We start from the raw sequence: 453 nt of genomic DNA, 5'->3' as shown, positions 1-453 counted from the left end.
TGGCCGTAAGGTCACCGTTTTTGGCACGGGTGCAGGCGCCGAGTCTCGGCCGGAGGACAGGACAATATTGGGGGCCCGGGGCCACGAGGACCCACACCATTTGTCAACAGGAAGCTTTTGCTCCGATTCGCTATTGTCGGGGATGGAGATATTTTCCCCTACCCCAGATCAGGACTTAGTCGGACCACGAAAAGCCACGGGTCCCATAGGAACGCTTTTTGGGCTTGCTTTCCGCTTTCTGGGTCCCAAAAGAAGGAGGGGCAGAGAGGAGGCAGGGGCCGGGGAGGCATCCCTTCGCTTCTGTGGTGGTTCAGAATTTTGCCCCGCTCCCTCGCCGAGCATCTCCTGGACGGTCCGCACATTTTCGACCGTCCCTGCCTGCTGGCCAGCCCCGGAGCCGGAGCTTCGCTTGCCATTGGTCGGGTGGCCGCGGAGGGGCGGGGCTTCGTCAGC

Source organism: Sarcophilus harrisii, chromosome 2, assembly GCF_902635505.1.
Source record: "Sarcophilus harrisii chromosome 2, mSarHar1.11, whole genome shotgun sequence".
NCBI classification, from domain to species: domain Eukaryota; kingdom Metazoa; phylum Chordata; class Mammalia; order Dasyuromorphia; family Dasyuridae; genus Sarcophilus; species Sarcophilus harrisii.
Note: the sequence above shows the minus strand (reverse complement) of the source record.